At 36.5% G+C, this 20,000-nt stretch overlaps 1 long non-coding RNA gene across 2 annotated transcripts in view; it reads left to right on the top strand.

The window, feature by feature from the left end:
• The window catches only part of LOC149135151 (uncharacterized), an 82,659-nt gene that overhangs the window by 36,024 nt on the left and 26,635 nt on the right, over nt 1–20,000 (top strand). Inside the window, exons 2-3 of one of the 2 annotated variants that reach the window (XR_016242291.1) lie at nt 11,155–11,206; nt 15,977–16,189. The exons of the other annotated variant lie outside the window; for it this stretch is intronic. This is a non-coding gene — a long non-coding RNA (uncharacterized LOC149135151). Of the gene's footprint in view, nt 1–11,154; nt 11,207–15,976; nt 16,190–20,000 lie in introns of those variants that run through there. 2 annotated transcript variants of the gene reach the window in all.

Here is a 20,000-nt window from a genome sequence, read left to right as displayed (position 1 = left end):
TAATACATAGTCTATTGACTGATTTTTACTCTCGCTAGACCACTGGTTGTAAATAACATTTCTGAAATTTTTTTTGCTACCCTATAATTTATTAATAATGATAAACATTTTTGGCTAATTTAAGTTTGTTAACGTATGTACTATTTATTTCCTTTTGTTTATCTATGCATTGTATTATATTTTGTTCATATTGTTATTGGTTTATGGGGTTAGGTTTATCTTCTATTATGTGTGAGGCTTCTGTAATTTGTCTAAGTGCTGCGTCACTGCTATGTGTGGATAAGTTTTTAATTTCTATGTTGTTGAGTAAGCCTCCGTGTTCTTGCTCAGCGTGCTGGTACAGATCTGATGAGCTCTTCCCTTCCTTAAGTTCCCTCCAATGTTCATTTACCCGCTCCCTTATGCCCGTGCTGTTTCACCTACTTACGTCGTTGTCTTGTTACTGCATCCTCCCTTTGTACATCTTATACTATAGACCAAATTTCTGGTTTTACAGTTTATTTGTGGGCTAAATCTACATACAATACAGTTCCTATCAGTGCAGGGAGTTCTACTAAAAGGGTATGTTCTACTGATAAGGGATTTGATAGGGTTGCCTGGCCTTTTAACAACCTTAATTCTTAGCTTAAGTTTGTCTAGGGCCCTTCTTTAACCGGTACGCCAGTTCGCCTCTGAGTGTGGTGTCGACGACCATGATGCTCTGGTATTTGTGACTATCATACCATGAGTTAGCCTTCCCTATTTTCTTCTTAATCCTTTCAATGGTGTTCCATGATTTGCTCCTATAGAGTAGGAAAATCCCATTCCTATCGTTACGTTTGATGGTTTCAAATTTCTTCATAGCTCCTTTGTATACCCTGATCCTTTCTTTATGGCTGTAACCTGAGAACTGCATGCGGTGAACGAAATGTTGTATATGGCTCTTTAATTCTGTAGGGTTGCACATGCAGGACACATTTCGCATTACTCTGACGAGGTCTGCCATCAATATATTGAATTGGACATTGTCCGCAATAGCCGAGTTCCGGTGGATCAGGTATTTGGAGGCCATAGGTTTTGTATAGTGTGAATGGAGGATTCGGGTTTTATTATTCTCAGTTTCTAGTACAGGTAATCTATGGTTAGGGTGTTTAGTAGGGTAGTCTATCGTAACCTTAATACTCTGGTGGATGAAGTTAGCTATTTGCTGGATGCTCTCCATAGTATTAGTTTGTATTTCTATTTCAAGAGTACTCTTTTGTGGGGGTGTCTTTACCACTACGTTGATATCATCGACATATCGAGAGTACATATTCACGAGTATGGAGTTCTGTGTCAGGCGTTCCTTAAGCCTTCTGTCCCACCATACCATGAAGAGATTGGCCACATCACCGGCGATGCTTACACCGTTGGCTGCCCCCTTGTCCTGGGCGTATATTTTGTTGTTAAACTTAAATGTGTGGCCTTTTAAGGTAACTCTTATACTAGCTCCTAGCGCATGTGCGATCATTTTCTTTACCTGATGCATAGTAGCGGGGGTCCGTATGGCTCTGGTCCATCCGCTCCATCTCTCTATAGCGGTCTTCCTAGCCATAGAGGTAATTGTGGGTGGTCTACCTCTTAAACGTCTACTAGGGCAGAAACCTCTGAGGTCGTGTTTATCTAGATATACATCGACATATGTCAATCTAAGTAGAAGGCCCTGTTCTTCTGTGTTGACATTGCGGAACTCCACTTCGCTCTCGTTGATCATCTCCACGCACTTTACCACCACAAAATCCACGTCGATAGATGGGTATAGTGATACCACATCCATACTACCCACTATACACCCTGTCAGGTCACAGGTGTTGTTACAATCGTTGATCCTGCTGAGATCTTCCGTGCTGTCACCAACATCAAGTGAGATCCGGATTATGGGGCGTATGATCATTGAGAGGAAGTAGGAAATCCTGTAGTTGCTAGCGACATTCGCTTCACAGACTGGTCTTGTTGGTGGTCCCACTACAGGACCAGTAGTTACATTGTGGTCCTTACGAAGCCCATACAGCCTCGGGATATCGTTGTTCCAGGCTTGGAAATTGTTGGCTGTGCGTTTCTGGGTCCCAAGAACAATTGTCCACATCATCATGTGGGCGTTGAGGACCTTTTCTCTCTCCTCATGCGCCTGTAAAGGTTGTTACTTTCATATTGGCGATGTGAGGTTGCATTGCCTGGATATAGTTCGGTAAGCTGTCTATTGACATCCTGCCGGACTTATCTGTGGGAAGGCATATCACTACTCCGTTCCTCGTGCGCTGCATGAGCTTGTGTAGGTCACATGCGGGTATATTCCCAAGTTGTTGGGCCTCTGTCTTATTCTGTCTCTCTCTTAGCGTATAATTCTAAAATCTGTCTAAGTTTTGTCCTAGCTATAGTGAATTGTGCTTCCATGTGGTCATAAGTATGTCTAGGGATGCAGACCCTTCTGTTAAAGGGTAATGTTGTCGGGTATATCCGGCTCATATTGTAAGATATATATATATATATATATATATATATATATATATATATATATAAATTAGGCACAAGGCTAAGGGATAGGGTAAGTCAATTATATAAAGCTCAATGCTTGACTGATACTTATTTTATCGACCCCGAAAGAGGATGAAAGAAAAAATCGCTCTCATCGGAATGAGACGAAAGGTCGCTAAACATTTTGCCCGGTGCGCTAATGATTCTGCCTGCTCACTACCTGTACACACACACACACACACACACACACACATACACACACACACACACGAACACACGCACGCACACGCGCACACACACACACACACACACACACACACACACACACACACACACACACACACACACACACACACACATATTTGTAATGCAATGGTTGTGGGCACAGCTATTCCTCTCGTAACTAATTCATACTTTAGTTTAGTAGTTCTTGGTCTTCAAATGAGAAGTCACCAAAACTAAGTTGTTGTGCCTCATGTTTTTAAAATTTACCCTTCAAAGCTTCACAAATCCATATTAAGGCTAGTAACAGATGTTAGAAAAAGACGTGATAGTAACGATTTTGTTATAGACAAGTATAATTGTTGAAACAAGGTAACGATAGTTTGCTACATTTTCCCTAAATGTTTATCTTTAAAAGCATTTCTCTTTAAATTTCCGCGAAGTATGCAAATACGTCTTTCATTTACTCTTCAGTGTATGGCAAAACCAAAGAGTTTGTGGACCATTCCCGTTTTAAGGTCATAAAAATGTCGCCATAGATAATGTAGCGCTATACACACCCTTCCTGTAGAAAAGAAAAACGAAGGGAAAGAAACCCCCGTAACGCCGTCGATCACAGGTTTGGTTAGAAAAGCAGCAACTCATAAAATATTAGGTGTTATTATGAGCCAGAGTTCACGACATAAAAGTATAGGCCCGAAGTATCAAATCCCCATTCTTCCTCCTGTATACGAACTTACACAAACTCATGAACTTCACCGTATAATTTTTTTCGGCGCTGAAAGTCACTAGTTTCCTTTTCAGGGTTGTCATAAGTATAACGGTTATATATTTCGTTATGCCTTTTGCGTGAAGAATGAATATATAGCTAAGTGTGAACTAATATCATGTAGTGAGCTAAATATAATATTTTTAATCAATTAAAGTTTCAAGTGTTATGTTTGATGATAATTCTTGTCAGGAAATGGAAGGGAAACAACTGTGAAATCCAAATTGGTTAATAATTGTATGGGAGTATTCAGTATTATCAACTACAGTAAACAAGCCATATTTTTTTCGGTCTTTTAACGGGTACCCTATTGAGCCAGCTTGCTGCGACAGTCTCTTAAATGTCTTTTTTTTTTATCGAAAATTTGTATTTCCATGACATAGACGGTAATTGACAGCAGGTATCAAGTTTCTACATTAAATGATATTGATATTGATGATTTAAAAAAATTCACTTTAAGCCACAGCTGTTCCAGGAAATTATCCTTCTTTGTTATGTTGTTAACTAGCTGAAGTAACGCTATCATTCAAATTCTCGTGAGTTTTAGTTAACGTGTTCAGGGTGGCTCTGTGTGGCAATTGCTCAGCTAGAAATAGCAACCACATATCCCCTTAAGGTACATCATATCGTCTTGAATAGACAACACATTAGAATGTGCAGTCCTATCTGTGTTATTTATAATCGAAAGCTTTGACGTCACTGGCTTTGATCATAGGTCTTCCCAGCAACAATAAAAGGAAATCGCCAAAGGGATTTGTTCCTTCGTACATCTTTTGTTGCGAGGTCATCAAAACTGATGGAGAATTCATAAATTCATATCTGAAATCTCTAATTAGAACACATTACAATGGGTTGAACTTTTACATGGTATGAGAAAGTATAAAATACTTTTGCTTAGATACATGATCACAACATCTTTATCGGGGCTTTCTCTTTCTATATTATTAGGTCAGCAAAACGGTAAAGTTGTTAGAGCATCGGACTGAATGCCTTGTTATACTTGTTCTGGGTCTCTCTGTGTTGTAAGTTTAAATTCTCTCTAGGTGCTGATGACCATGGTTAATCACGTGACCTCGAGAATATCCTATTCAACACGCCTGTCCATTTAGGACGGTTAGGCCTACAACCAGCATAGACAATTTGGCAGTGGTTACTGAGACTTTAAACCAGCAATGGATGAAAAGTAGAACAGATGTGAATGCTAACATTATTGGGTGAAATTATAATTCTCGTTGATTACACTCGTTGATTATCTTCAGAGATAAAGTTCAACCCTGATAATGTATATCTATGCTCAAAGACGTTCAATCAAGCTCGTCCCATTACCCAAGTACTACATTGTGCACGATATTCCTTTTTTTTTTAATTCTAGAAAGAGGATGGTGGGCTGTGGTTTAAGAAAGTTTGGGATACTATCACCAAAGGATCAAGTCTAGATGGCAACCTGAATGCTCCTCTCTCTCCACTGAGGTGCAGCTATGTTTGAAGCGGCTGTACCACTCCTTGATCTGAAATTTAGCCATAGCATCATTGCCAAAAGTCTGTTGAATCTTCTACATAGTTTGAGCTTTAGTATCACAAATCTTTTGACAAAATTTGATGCAATATCTCTACTCAATGCGTTCAGTGAAAACGAAACTCCGACGAGAGCATACTACACTTTTGTACTCTAGGCGTAACAGCCCGAAACTAACGCGGCCTACCAGTGCGAGAATGTTCGAGCATGAGTTGAAAAGGTGGCGTCACCTCCCACGTAAAGGATTTTACCCACGCGGCATCAGTTTTGGCGGGAAAAAATAACGTCTGATACTTTTAGAATAAAAATAAAACAAAACGCAGAAAAATGCATTACATATATTGATAATTAAAATATCACCATTACTGCATTAAACAGGGTTCTAAAATATGTGAATGTCAAATTCTAAAATGACTTGGACAAAATTTGCTTAATCCAACTGAAAAAAAAAAGAGAAAACTTAGTAATAAAGTGAACAGGTTAAGTCACTCCTGTAGCAGTATAATGTGGAGAACAGAGGTCGGTCTGGAATGGTATGGTGAAAATAGAAGGGTCATGTGGTTTTATGACATGTCATATGATTCGGTATGAAATATTTCAAATTAACTAGGTAACAGGTTTATTCAATCATAAAAAAGAAACTATCGATTTCTTGTGATAAATTTTTGACTGCATTTTCTAGCTGCTATAAAAAGGTGATGGCTGGAATAAGCTGTAGAAAAAATAGAAAAAGTGGAGAACAAGGAGAACAGGATGTATACTTCAGGGTTGGACTTTGGGGGTGATTGGCAGAGTTAGTAGAGAACTGGGCAAAATGTTTTGCGGGGTGAAATTTAAATACATAGCAGTAAGTTGAAATCTAGCTCGGAGCAGCTTAATACTTTACGTTTCTAGTTTCATTAGAATGAAAATCAGTCAAACACTGATATTGATGTAATCGACTGTGCCGCTTCCTATTGTGTGACTATGTGTTTTTGTTCATATAGCAATGAAGATGAGTAGCAGGGATCGCATGGTCGAATATCTTACAAGAGATAGAATTTAGTAATGCATTTTAACGTTCAGAATTAGTTTAGTTTAGCTTTGCATCTTTCCGAGGCTCGATAAAATAAGTGCCAACCAAGAACTTGGGTTGATTTAATCTACTGCTGCTATTCCATAATATATAACATTGTAACAATGTAGAAATCAATATTTAACCAACATAACCAATATGACCAATATAAATATCACTGATTTTACTCCATCCTGCAAATATAGAGCTTTTGAGATGTAGATCAAGTCAATATTTTATAAATGCTAAAGAGAGAACAGTAGAGTTCGGGAGAATCACTATAATTTGCGGTTGACACTCATTCCCATATACTCGTAAATAATTATTTTTTAAATACATGTATAGATACCTCACAGTTTCATAATCCCTCACATGTGCACATCGAATAACTTCTGCATAAAAATTATCCAAATTTTAATAAGGATCAGACTAAGAAATTATTGCGTTCAATCGCAACCATCATAATTCGCAACAACATATTTCTTATATTGCATGTATAGAGATATCAAAAATGCCCTATACACACACATACACATTATCTATTGTCTATATAATAATGTGGATTTATTATAATTTGTATACTATAGACACACATAATTCTACGTGTATGTCGGAGACCTCCTTCGGTCACGAATGACCATGGGATTGCATCTAGAAAGCTACCCTCCGAGGCACAAGTCTGAACAAGGTTGTTTGTGGAAGACCAGCAGTCGCCCATGCATACCAGCCTCCCCTCTCTACGCCTCCGATATTATCCAAGGGAAAGGGAAAGGCCGACACAGCTTGGCACCAGTGACGTCTCAACTCATTTCTACAACAGTGAACTGGAGCAACGTGAAATACAGTGTCTTGTTCAAGAACACAACACGCAGTTCAGTCCGGAAATCGAACTCACAACCTCACGGTCGTAAGTTCCACGATCTAACCACTGAGCCATGCGCCTTCACGTGTATGTACGTCTGCATATACATACATAGATACACACACACACACACACACACACACACACACACATACATACATACACACGCACACACATATATGTAGATATATATGCATACATACAACATACAATATCATCTGTGTGGTTATAGCATACCATATAATTTTTTTATTATATCATGTAAGAGTCATTACAGATATTTACTTAAAGAAAACAACCATTACATATATGTTTTAATTCATTACTTTAAATACAGTGTATTATGAAGTCTTCATCGCTCTTCTGTGATTAGGTCACTGATAAATTTCCAACGCAGCTCAAAGTCAATTGTTGTATTAATTTTTTGAAAAAGCATCGAAACTTTTTACTTATTTCTTTTTCATTTTACTCTTTTAACAGTTGTATGTCTGTGTATGTAAGTATACAAATAAATATATCTTTATATGTAAATATATATAAACATGTATAAACATATACATACATACATTGACAGTCTCATGCGTATATATATGAGCGCGCGCACACATATATATGCATACAAATATGCGAGTATGTATGTAATATATGTATGTGTGCATTCCAGAAGTTTTAAGACTTTTCAGGAGAGACAATTAGTAATTTCGAAGCACAGAACTCTAATCTTCAAATTGGTATCCTCAGACTTCAATGCACTAATTGTTGTGCTCCAGCTAGGTCATGAAGGCCCTTTTAACTCCTCCAGCGTGAAGGTGCCCAAGACCCTCGTCACAGCCTCCTTCATCTTCTTCAACTTGGGGAACAAGCAAAAGTCGCAGGGCACAAGGTCTGGACTGTAGGGAGAGCGAGTGATAGTTTAGATAGCCGTCTCTGTCAAGTAGTTGGTTACTGTCCTGGTGCTGGTACTCAGGCCTTTGGCGAGAAAATCTCTTCCTGAACTCCCTCAAAAACTCCACAAAGTACTTTTTGTTAACCAGAGAGAGTACAGTGGATGTTGACGACGCCTTGTTATCGAAAAAATGGGATCAACATGGGGCTTCCCGGTGGACTTGCTTTGCTTGGCCTCTTGTACCAGTGAAAAACAAGTGCTCAGCTTATACAAGTTAATCCATAATCTGTCTGGAACATTTCATAAGTTTTATGAACATTTTTGCCTAGTTTAATAGAAAATGTTATTGCATAACGAGCTTCCAAATTTTCTTCACGTCATGACTGCATTCTGAGAACTAGACAGCTGTGACAAAGAGTGTTTACCAGAGTGTGTTCAAAATGCTGTTACAGCTGTCTCCTTCAATCTGGAAAAACAAAATTTTGCAGTTCAGCTTATTAGATGTATAGTAGTGATATAGTGAAATTACAATAATCGAGGACAATTATAACTCCTAAAAAAGACTCAAGACATCTGGAATGCATCTCATATAAATGCATAGTTATGTGATCAGTCATTGACCCATACGTAAATACGAAAATACTTCCCTTCAATGACAACTGATAGTCAGTATTTATTGTTATCATTTCAAGATTTCGTCGTAAGTGATCAATCATAAAGGTAACATATTAAGCTCTGCACCTGATTAAAAAGAATTTCTGGAGTGGTTTGTTCTGTATAGTAAGCACCAAAATGCTACTTTTTATACCTTACAAGAGATATACAGGACTGTGACGAAATCGTTTGAGTACTGTTACGATATATCCGAATAGAATAATGTTTGTACATCTATCCTATCAATTTACTTCTCATGTTACTTTTCTCTAAGATTTTATTTGAATGATTTCTAGTCATGTTATAAAACAACGCTTTGTAGATTCTCGGAAAAAGCCATTAATGGGTATCAGAAACTCTATCCTTTTATACTTTCAACATACTCCGTATAGAATGATATAACCTTATCAAACTTGAATATAGTGATATCTTTGTAGAGTGTGGTGTTGGGTATTATATATGAAGACATAGGCATTGTGGTATCACCGAACCACCATATGTTTTTGTAATTAACTTTACACTATACTCACAAATATACACATATGATTGCATTTATATACATTTACACAAGCACACTCACACACAACTAAAGTACAGACGCGTGCCCGCACACGTATATACCAGCATCATCATTAGTGACATTGAGTTTATCTTTGTGTTTTAAAATGGCTACTGATAACGTAAACAAGAGAATCCGCGTATAGCTATATCTAAGATTCATCATTACATATCCATTTCCTTGCTTATTGCTTAGTCTTCTGTCTTTTACTTCAGTTACTTTTAAAGAAATTGCGTCCAGCGCGATATTTTGTCCTCCGGAGCGAACCAACTGTCCACAAAATAATCTCAATATTCAAGTTTTCAATGTTCACTTTAATTGATCCTTGTACCGTTGCCTCAGACCATTCACTAGATGTGTTCCTTCTTGCAGTTCTTAGTACATAATCATCTTCGGTATTCACTTATCCAACATACTTTGGCGTAGCTAGTGATACGACTCCCAGCTTTAATCCTGTTGAGTTTGGTCCGATGACGGATTTAGTTATTTGTATCATGGTCTTGCCAACGTTTGCGAAAGGTGAAGTATCACCCTTTCTGTGTTCTATCAGTAAAGCATTCAGGCTTCACTAATTTGTATAAGTGGGTCGCAGTAACAATCAGTTCGTAAATTATGAACTTGTCTTTATCCTGATTCTGTTGCAACAACAAACTCTTTTGCATACTTTCCCAAAAGCAACCTATAAGAGCCGAAGAGATTTAAGATTTCATAGGATACAGTGCTATAGATGCTGTAGTTACTTGTTAGGAAACAGAATTGGTTCACTTGTTTGTGAATCAGAAAAGGCGGAGATTCTATTCTAGAAGACTAGATATTCAAGCAACTGTATATGGGTTAGATAACTGTAGAACATAAAATTGTAATTAACTGATTTAATGTTTTAGTAAAGGAACGTATTTTTCTCTAATTCAATAGTGCATCATAGGAGCTATTGGATGTACCTAAAAATATATGTGAGCACGCGTGTGCATGCTGAACGTAAAAAAGACTTACTGAGAGTGTCGTGCAACGATATCAAACTCGAACAATATGCCTGAAAAGCAAACTATTAAATTTCTTGGCAAGCATATATTTTTGTATGTGTGTTAATGAGGATGTGTTGGGGTTCACAAAATATATTTTACAGATGAAACAGGGAAACAAAACCGGGTTGAAGTTTCAATTCGACAAGGTTCCCTTTACATAATTTCTCTATTATATTGATCAAGCATTCCTTGAGAGAAGGACTTGCGAAATAATATGTAACTGGGATAATCAGTAGACGTTCTGATATGCAGAACAATACGGAACCGAAATGAACAGAGAAGAAATATCTGATCTGGCCAGGGTTTTACTTGTTATGGCTATCATTTCGTCCGGTGTAATTTGCAACATGGGGTGGGGAGTCGGAGACTATACCAGCCCGCTCATTCAGATCGTGGCATAAAGAAAGAGTGTAAGCTATAAATTCAGAATAAACTGACGCTTCTAAGATATCCGAATATTGAAAGACACTGTTGCTCACAAGCAGCTTCCGTAAATGATGAATTTGGATGGAATATAGGTAATAAATGTAATCCTATTTCTCTATGTCCTGTCTTACTTCCCCATGTGTTATGGATTAGTAATATACTAGCATATAACTTTTACATACAGAATTTAATCTTCTTGCAAACAACTAGTGAAAGAAACGTGACAAAATAGGTAAAAACACTGAGTTTATTGGGAAGAACAATAAAGTTGCTTTATTTCGTGGAGCCTCAACCAAAATACTTTCTCTTTACTTCCCTTTCCGTTCCAATTTTAATTCCCATCATGCGACCTCGCTAATTATCATTCCTAGTGAAGAGATGGGCGATAAAATAAATACCAGTAAAATATTAGGGTTAAATGAAGTGGCTGTTCCCAACTCCAACATTTGTGAACCTTGTGTTCTGTCAGAAATAATTATTCTGATATGGTCCTTGCATCGAAAGACTCTTTTTAAGAGTGAAAATAATTTGAATCTCTAATCATAAATCATCGGAAGATATCCCAAAATCTTTTTATTCTTTTATTACTGATTTTAGTCTTTAGGGTGAGGCCATACTGAGTCTCAAACCAATTCAATTACATGACCACAGTATTTTTTTTATTGATTGATTCGTATTATTTCGACAGAGGAAGAATAGAAAGCAAAACGGACCTTCATACAAAATCTTATAATACTGAGGTATGTATGTAATATCGATATCAAATTTTGGCACAAGGTCAGCAAGTTCAGTGAAGGGTTTAAGTGTATTACATCGACCCCATTGCTCATCCGAGAGGATGAAGGGCTAAATCGACCTTGGCGGAATTTGAAAAAGGTATTTCTGTAATTTCAGTTCTCTTTAGTTTATTGAGGGAACACATCCATAGCACCGTCCATTCTACACGCATTGTGAGTTACACAACTGTCTTCAGGGAAAGTAAATTCAATATACGGTCTTTAAAGAGATGCCTATTGGAGCATACAGTGTGGAGGCACAATGGCCCAATGGTTAGGGCAGCGGACACGCGGTAATAGGATCGCGGTTTCGATTCCCAGACCGAGCGTTGTGAGTGTTTATTGAGCGAAAACACCACGTGGCTCCAGCAGGAGATGGTGGCGAACCCTTCTGTACTCTTTCACCACAACTTTCTCTCACTCTTACTTCCTGTTTCTGTTGTGACTAATTCAAAGGGCCAACTTTGTCACTCTGTGTCACGCTGAATACGTTAAGCGTACACGTGTCTGTGGAGTGCTCAGCCACTTGGACGTTAATTTCACGAGCAGGCTGTTCCGTTGATCGGATCACCTGGAACCCTCATCGTCGTAAGCGACGGAGTGCCAACAGTGCATAGTGCAGTGGAGCATACAACTTCAATACGAATACAAATAAACTTTACGTGTTAATATTATTCAATACTATATTGATTTATGATCTTAATTTTTCTGTTGAACCGACTACATGGATATGAGTGTCGGTGTGAAAGTGTATGCATTCGCGCGCGCGTGCGTGCGTGTATTTGTAGTGAACGTAGGTACAAGTGATATCAAAACCGAAGTCAGTACTAAGGCTTTGAGATGCTTTTGCTTATGGCAGCTGCTACTCCGTATCCCGATATTCGAATTTCACATATCCGGGACTTCGTATACTGTCTGATGACCGGGAACATGCAATTCGAATAACTAGATGTGAAATGCCGGCTGCAATAACTATGCAATAAAGACGTGCTTCCACAGAGTCTCCGTCAATCAAATCAAACAAATTCTCTCATAAGTCGCTCCGGAGATGAAGTAGAAGGCAGTGGGAGAGAACTGGAAACCACGTGATTGCAAAACGAGCTTCGTAACCACGCAGCAGCTAAACTGTATTACTTTTCCAGTATGTCGAGCTTCTCACCACGTGATTTTCCAGGACACACTTGAACTATCACATGATACAAAGAGAAAATGAAGCCTATTTGAAAAATGCATACAACAGTATATATATTTGTATATAAATACACACCCGCATACACAACCACACACAAACGAATTAGCGTGCACACACACATTCGCACACGCACGCACGCACACACACACACGTATCAATATTTATTGTTATGTCAATTTATGGATTAAAAACAACTAACACTAAACTGAAGTAGTACTCAATAACTTTAGTAGATTACATATTTATAAAAGTTTTACCAGGAAAATGTTGACAGGAGTGGCTGTGTGGTAAGTAGTTTGCTTGCCAACCACGTGATTCCGGGTTCATTCCCACTGCGTGGCACCTTGTGCAGGTGTCTTCTACTATAGCCTCGGGCCGACCAAAGCCTTGTGAGTGGATCTGGTAGACGGAAACTGAAAGAAGCTCGTCGTATATATGTATATATATATATATATGTGTGTGTCTGTGTTTGTTACCCCTAAACACACCCCTAAACACACCAACCGATGGTGGTGTGTTTACGTCCCCGTAACCTAGTGGCTCGGCAAATAGGCAGATAGAATAAATACTTGGCTTACAAAGAATAAGTCCTGGGGTCGATTTGCTCGAGAAAAGGCAGTGCTCCAGCATGGCCGCAGTCAAATGACTGAAACAAGTAAAAGAGAGTAAAAGAGAGTGACGACGAAGTTCGTTGGCTTTCGTCATACAATCAGATGAAGACGAGCAAGTACATACTTCAAAGTCATTGTTAACCTTCGTGTAACATCATTATATACATACATACATATATATATATCCACGACACACATACACCCACACGCACGCGCGCACACACACACACACACACACACACACACACACACATACACACACACACACACACACACATTTCGGACAACATACATTCGTATCACCAATTAGCTGAAATTTTCTAAATTAATTTTTTTTTAATATTTCCTTATCAACATCAGGATATGGCAGCGAGCTGCCAGAATTGTTAATAGGCCGGGAAAAATACTTAAGCATTTCGACCGTCGTAACGTTCTGAGTTCAAATTCCGCTGAGGTCCACTTTGCCCTTCATCTTTTCAGGGTCGATAAAATAAGTATCAAGTTGAACACAGGAGTCTATGTAATCAACTTACCTCTTCACTCGAACTTGCTGACATTCTGTAGAAATTTTAAACTAATATTAATTTCAGGAAATAGTATGAATAAACAATATGCAGTACAGTAGAGGGAATGAAACTCAGTGAGACCCATAGCACATATACAATGTTCCCACTGAAGATAGAATTTATTTCATTCAGCTTTAAATAGTTACCCAAATGATACACAGTTTAAAGTTACCGCTCACGCCTTAGTTTTGATTTATAGCGAAGTGGACCGGGAAAACGAGGTGTTAAATATCTTTACGTTGGACAGAGCTCGGTATTGACGAGAGGTTATGAAACCATGGGGCCTTTGGCCTGTAAAAAGACTTCCCATGGTTACGACCAACAGCAACTGTCGTCTGTCAGTATTCTTCTTATAAGACTTTGTGTGATTTGATGCCATAGTTGATCTTAGTCATGATCAAAGGAAACTATTTCAAATGAATATGTGTTGTGGATATCGTATTTCTCTCAATTGGGTGTCGACTATTTGTTACAAAAATTGTAACGCCCTATAGAATTAATCATTCCAGCTCTTTAGTCTCGTAATTTGAAACCCTAGCATACATACATACAAACACAATACATACATACCTACATACCTACATACATACATACATACATACAAATACATGCATATATACACACGCATACATAAATATACACGCGTGAGCTCGGTTGTATCCATATGTCCGTTTCGGCAAATATATGTGGATATTGTCTATATAACTATATAACTATATGAGGAAATATGCACATTTTGATTGTACAAATGCCTATATATATATATATATATATATATATATATATATATATATATATATATATATATATATATATATATATATATATATATGTTTGTATGTGTATATATATATGTATGTATATATTCACATACACACACACACACACACATATATATATATGTGTGTATATCTATACATATATACATATATACATACATATATATATATAAATATATATATATATATATACATATATCTATATATATATATATACACATATATATATACATGTATATATATATATATATATATATATATATATATATATATATATATATATATATATATATATATATATATATATATATATATATATATATATATACATATATGCATATACATATACACACATATGGATGTATGTATGTATATGCGTTACGCGTATCTATTCATATATACATGTGAGTTTTAGTATAGTATTTTCGCATAAATATAACATCATATGCATATATGTATATATGTACATATTTCTACATACCTGATCACACATAGGGTGAGTATGGATTTATATATTCATGCATACTATATCAGTGTGTGCACCCATCTGTTTTTGTATCTGTCTATCCAACTCTATGCACACTTTCACTCATACATACATAAATACATACATAAGTGTGTGTGTGTGTGTGTGCGTGTGTGTGTGTGTGTGTGTGTGTGTGTGTGTGTGTGTGTGTAATCAATTATGCTGATGGAAGAGCTAGAAAAATCACGCAATCTCCAGAGACATTATGATCGTTACAAGGCAATAAATCAAACACCCCAGCTTACTGCTGTTTAGCTGTCCAACTATTTTACCTTCTATCTCCCACCTCCCATCTCAATCGCTGTCATAGAATTGGGATAGTGTATTAATGTATGATCAGTTAGCGGTTGTCGAATGCAGGTTTAATGATAGCGGATCGTCACTTGATTTCCCTAATGTGTTTTGCTTCTTTATTGCCTTCTCTGTAATTCCAGAACAGAGATTAAAACGTACATAAACTGCGATTTGTAATCTTCCTTAAATGAATAACACATAGAATTTGTTTGTTATATTGTGTATTTCGTTTAGTTTAATATTCCTCTTGTAGCAAAATTTTGGTTCCAAATTTTCAAAACGTATTATTTTAAAATATTTTCTAAATTTTTTTTTTAAATTTAAAATATTATATGTAGTTTGATATTTATCTTACAATAACTATTTTTGATATTTTTTTCTTTTAATGAATTAAAATAAATGTATTTGAATGAATTATGTGAATGAATTGTGTGCAGTTTTAATACATTTTTCTCAATGAATTTGATTGATGCACTCCATTCCAACTGTGGTAGGTTCTTGGTGAGCCAAGTTATATACGTGTTCTTATTTCAATTCCGGGATGGAAACAAGTTCACTTCAATTATGTTGCCGTATAACTAATTCAATTCATACCTTCGGAAAAGGCATGAATGTCACCTTTTTCTCTCCCTTTTAAAAATATGGCACCTTGTGCTTAATCAAAAGAAACCAATACATATTTCACATTTTTATACCTGATTTATGATGCCCTTTTGACAACCACCCAATTGTATTTCCATTTATTTTCCTATATATTTATTATTAGACTATAAAAATCATCGAAACGGAATTACGACAGGAAAGAATCTTTTCATAAACAATAAAGGTTCATAAAAAAAATCTATGCCACGCCATTAAATCGAAAAGAAACAAACATGCAAAGCTGACAAGAAAAGATATAATTTAAATAAATTCATATCCATACAAATCCACGAGCAACAAAATGTATAGAAATACAAAAGAAAACAAATAAACTGAATGCAAGACATAGAATACAAACAAGTGAATTTTTTTACTTAGACATACATGAAACATTCTGTTGGAATATATAGCCAGAGTTAGTGACATTGCGCTTTATGTTACTGAAAACTATCTTATTAATGTTAATTCAGTCACTAATTAGACTAATTCATTTTTCCAAATATTTTTAAAATACAAGAAGAATTGGAAACATCTACTCCTATTAATGAGCGGTAGGGACGCGGTATTTCTTTATGCAACCATAAGTATATTAAACATTTTTGTAAGTCAGTACTTTGTCCTACTGTGATAGGCAGAGCAATTTACATCACTTGTTAAAGTTATCTCTACAGAAATTAAAGCTAGCAATAATTTTTGTTACGAAGTTTCGTATCTGAAACGTCAGATGTAAACAAACAATGAAATCGAAGAAAACGTTTAATATACTCTATATTATATTATGGTAACATATCGAAGTATCGCATCTCTGCAAGTCTACAAGTAGTATTTGCGTACCAACTTCCAGGAATGTGCTTAATGTGTAAAGTTGGTGTATCCAATAATGTTACACTGCTGTATCTAGTGGCTATCCAAGCAATGTTTTCTTGGATGATTAAGGGGTTAAATGGGTGCTGATGAAGGAAAAAACTCCCGAAGTAAGGCATATATGCTCATTAACCTTTTTTTTATCTTCGATCACATTTTGTTTACATCTGACGTTTCGTTTCCGAAACATCGTTACAAAAACCTGTGCTGGTTATAATTTCTATAGAACATCTGTAGAGATAACCTGAACAAGTGATGTGAAGCACACTGCTAACACAGTAGAACATGGTATTGACTTATAAAAAGGTTTAATATATTTTATAGTATATCATGGTTGCATAACGAAATACCGCGTCCCTGCTGGTCATTAATATTTTATTACAATTTCCATTCAGTTTAATATTTGTCTGTGTCACTCTGAGTGCGCGTATGTATGCTTGTTTCTGTGTGTGTGTGCGCGCGCATGCGTGCGTGCGTGTGTGTGTATGTGTGTGCGTGTGTGTGCGTGTGTGTGCGTGTGCGTGTGCGTGTGTGTGTGTGTTTGTCTGCCATCAGTGTCAAATTGTCAATCACCAAAATAGCTGCGCCAAAGCGTCAATAACCAGTCGTCCAATCCAGTTCTCGCTAAAACTCAATCTAGACAGAATCTTTTACTTGATATGCTATTATTAATACCAATGATCGAGCAGTTCTGCATTTTTTATCAACCCGTTTTATTCAAACAGAATATCTGTGGCTACATTATCCAATGCAATACACCCTATGTTTTAAAAAATATATAGTTCAGTGTTATTTGAGTTAAATTTCTTTGTTCTAATTTAGAGTGCCATTTATGACAGAATCCATTTTACACTTCAAACATCCTGTAATATGAATGAAAAAGAAAACCGGATATGTCAATAATATACATATTCTAAGTAGCAAAATATACTATACACTAGCTGAGTTGTACTCCATTTAGTTTTAAGAAATACATTTATTAAGCAAATTCCTCCGATATCGGGTGCCCACGCAATACAGTTAATTGCAAAATGGCTGCTGGAATGCTTGATATAGTGAGACATGTAATTTTAGTTGACTGAAATTACACTCTGAAAGTTTGGAAAAAAGCAACTCAGTAACTACTTCAAGACAAATAAGGGTGATAACTCGGAACTTTAAAATTAATGAGATATAGAATACAATGGCGGTTAGGTATAATAGTAGTATGCATAAGTTGGTGTTTGGAGAGTGTTTAATTTCTTAATCTTATATATAAATGGCAATTTGTTTGTCTGTTACCATCTTACTGCCTAAACCAGCGAACAATCTTCACGAAAGTTTGCATACATGTTAAACTAACATCCAGTTCAATTATAGTCTAATTCCATTTCAATAAAAATCTGTAATGAGTCCCCTACGGGGGGGGGGGGCTATTATATGATGAAATTAGAAGGATGCAAAAGCGTTAGGTTGAGGGAAATGTGGTGGAATAATGAGAGTGGCTGATATCAAGGAGGGGGAGGAGACAGGAAGAGACAGGGACAGAAAAAGTGAGAGACAGAGAGAGACAAGGACAGAGCAGTGGAGAGAGAATGTGTTTACTGAATTTTTACTTATCAGTTAACGCATACGTTTTAGTGAATTAACTATCGTATGATCAGTCAAAACTTTTACATCACCAGCAACTAACTAACAAGTGAAGCTAACAAGTGAAAGGTAAAGTATTTTTATATTTGTTTTCAAATCACCGCATTAAGATTTATCAAAACTTTACCGACGTAGTGAAACAATAAAACAAAAGATAATGTCTTTCGTTTTCTTCCATAGACGAATAGCCCGTCGTTGTCGGGCAACTTTTACAATAGAATGTCTTATATAAATTTCTGTTTATTCCATGTCCGACCATGCCATCCCCGACAGATAAGCCTCTGAACTTGCTTTTTCTCATAGCCAACTGTATGTAGGATTCTCAAGAGCCGGCAATTCAAATCATTTGTTTATTTATGTTCCAGAGAGCAAGACCAGAAATGTAGTATATCAAGAGGCTCTGCAAAATTGATAATAATCAACTATCAATAAATTGTTTCATAGTCGCACATCATCAATCCTCTCATCGTTCCAACCATCCACCAATTCAACTTTGATATTACCTTACCATTACAATCCAATCAATTTTATGATTCAACTGTTTTACTTGCAGTATTTGTAAATATATCTCACGTCACGTGTATCTGTAAATCTATTTGTAATTTAAACGGGAACTGAACAGGGAACCGGATAGGACATGAAACAGTGTAATGGGGACGGGAACTGGAAATAACACCCGCTTTCCGGGTATTACCGAGTAATTCAGCTAGTACTATTGTAGATTAGTTGATGTTGTCTTTGAGGTTACCACTGATTGAGTATACGTATGACCAGAAACCAAGGTCATCGTATTTTTTCTCAAACATAGTTTATATAAAACTATTTTATCTAAGAATTCCTTCTTTTTATATTTTCTGGAGGGTAGGATTTACGGAAGTTGAGGACCATTCATTACGTATTTTGCCTATGTGATTTAATTATTCATTAACTATCGTATGATCAGTCAAAACTTTTACATCACCAGCAACTAACTAACAAGTGAAGCTAACAAGTGAAAGGTAAAGTATTTGAACCCTGTCTGGTTACTTTTAATGAAGATAATCAGTAAGATGTGTCGGTTAGTGAAAGCCTTCTATTCAACTCATGGTATATCGACTTACATTTCTTCTGTCAACTTACATTACAACAAGTCGAGTTAAACTCGACCTGTAAGAAATAGTAACGAATTTCCTCTCCCGCAACACTCCAACACACTAATCCATGAAAGTGATATTGGATAGTCTTGGGTTCATTGTCTACAAATAAGGTGGAATTGTCATGGTTTAAACGTCATTGATCAAAGGCATCCTTGATGACAACTCGCTAACGGTAAACAACAACAATTGCTACAACAACAGAAAAAAGACAACTTCATCATCAATAACAACTTTTTCTTCATTTTTATTTAAAGAAATTATCTGTACTGCCGACACAGTCCATGATTAGTCGATAATTCCACTAAATATCCCCACCTCGTAAATATATGTTCCTTTCTCCTGATTCTGTCTCCAGGCAGCATCAGGACAATCAAGAGATTCCCACCTCACTCCTACAATATATTTTACTTTTGCATGGCTATCTGTGCCAACTTAAGAAACTTCTACGCTCCATATGGTAACAAGAATAAACAATATTAAGAACATCATCTTCACAAATCAATTCACCAACAAAATTTA

The sequence above is a fragment of the Octopus bimaculoides genome, chromosome 6, assembly GCF_046866305.1.
Source record: "Octopus bimaculoides isolate indiv1 chromosome 6, ASM4686630v1, whole genome shotgun sequence".
Lineage (NCBI taxonomy): Eukaryota > Metazoa > Mollusca > Cephalopoda > Octopoda > Octopodidae > Octopus > Octopus bimaculoides.
Note: the sequence above shows the minus strand (reverse complement) of the source record. Positions and strands in the feature narration are given on the sequence as shown.